At 37.8% G+C, this 1,743-nt stretch overlaps 1 pseudogene; it reads right to left on the bottom strand.

The window, feature by feature from the left end:
• Positions 1 to 297: 297 nt before the first annotated feature.
• Positions 298 to 1,517, bottom strand: LOC131029228 (endochitinase 4-like; annotated as a pseudogene).
• Positions 1,518 to 1,743: the final 226 nt, after the last annotated feature.

Genomic DNA, 1,743 nt, shown 5'->3' with positions numbered 1-1,743 from the left:
AGAGACACCTTCCACTAATAAATTGAAACATATATTTTATAACTTTTAATACCGTCCTTCGTAGCACATTTGACAAGAGAAAATAAATTTTAATTGTATTGTACACATAGCAATTGATTTTTTTCACTCATACCTGCTATATTTTCTGACACTGTCGGCCACTTTTGAATTTTGACATTATTTTAGCTTGTCTCAAGCATGACTAGAGTGACAAGCATGAAACTGTCTGAAAAATTAGTCGCACACATCTTGTAATCTCAAAAGTTCAAATACCAAATACTATCCATAAAAGTGATATCACAAGGAAATGATGGAGGTAATGTGAATTGGCAACAACATTACTGCCCCTCAGTTTTATTTTTATATTGAATCAAAGTAGAAATGTTATCTCAGATGTAACTGTAAGAAAGAACACATTCAACTAAAGACACAAATAACAGAACTAATTAAGAAACAATTTAAGAAAACAAATACAATGAACCAGCAGCTGACACTGCTTGAAAAGACATTACAGAACTCTTAAAAACTAATAAAAATAACAAGAAGCCAACCACCATGGCTGTCTTATTCTACGTATTAATGATAGTGAAGGACTAAAGGCAAATCGAAGATTCGGTCCGGGGTCGACGTTGAGTTGCTGGCAGAACTTCTGGAAGTTATTAACTCTGCTGCTCACAGCTGCATCATTTCGACCACCGCATTCCATGCTGTTAATGGCTCTAATGGTGCCTCCAAAGCCTTGGAAGATGTGATTGCTGTATGACAGCTGCTGTTCGCCATCCAAAACCACACTGCCGTCTTAAATGAGAGGCTCGAATCCGTGGCCACCTTCTCTGGATTGTTCAGCCCATCAAACTGAAAGTACTTTCCTGCCGCTCCGTAGTTATAGTTCTTGGCATCCCCTTAAATTAGAATAGCTAAGCTATAGAGAGCAGTATCATAATATTTGATTGATTCAAATTTAGAAACTGAGTACCTATGTAGAATATGAAAGTAGTTACCGACCATGAGAGCTGCAGAGGGCCTCTACCATAATAACTCTTGCTGGGGTTGCAGGGATACTGAGTGCTGCAGGGATCACAGTATCTGCCTTTGTTCTGCTCTTCGATGTAGCAAAACCCTTTTATACAATTCATCAGTACTGCTACTAGCAAAATAAATTTATAATAGATAGAACACAAGATAAAAATAAGTCAGATCTTAATGAATATGTTACCTCCAGTCTCATGGGCAGCATTAGCAAAGAATGCAGCAACTTCTCTCTTATTATCATCAGAAGACCCAGATGTGCCAAAACGATTGAAAGCATTAGCAGCATTAATAAAGGAATCATAATTATAAAACCCATTTCCTTCACACCCTCCAACTATAGAGTTGAAGAGATCCGAAGACACTATAGAACCCACTCCGCCAGCTTGACACACCCCTACTATCACTGATAAAACAACTAGTACACATGCTAAAGAAGACGAAATGATCTTGCTCTTCCTATTTTGTATAGCCATGATTTGCTTTGTATGTTTATTCTACTCCATTTGCTACCCCTATTTATAACGGGTGTTGTCCACTTACGCGTAATGCATGATCAGAGATATTTTTGCGTGACGTTAACGCTGCTTTCGAGTCAAGTCCGGAACGGACGATAAAGTCTTTCATTTTCCAAACGAGTACAATTACTTTACAAAACGAGTACAGTTATCTATAAGTGAAAGGTGCAAATTGCTCGAGCAATAAAGAAAGAGG

The sequence above is a fragment of the Cryptomeria japonica genome, chromosome 3, assembly GCF_030272615.1.
Source record: "Cryptomeria japonica chromosome 3, Sugi_1.0, whole genome shotgun sequence".
In the NCBI taxonomy this organism is placed as follows: domain Eukaryota; kingdom Viridiplantae; phylum Streptophyta; class Pinopsida; order Cupressales; family Cupressaceae; genus Cryptomeria; species Cryptomeria japonica.
Note: the sequence above shows the minus strand (reverse complement) of the source record. Positions and strands in the feature narration are given on the sequence as shown.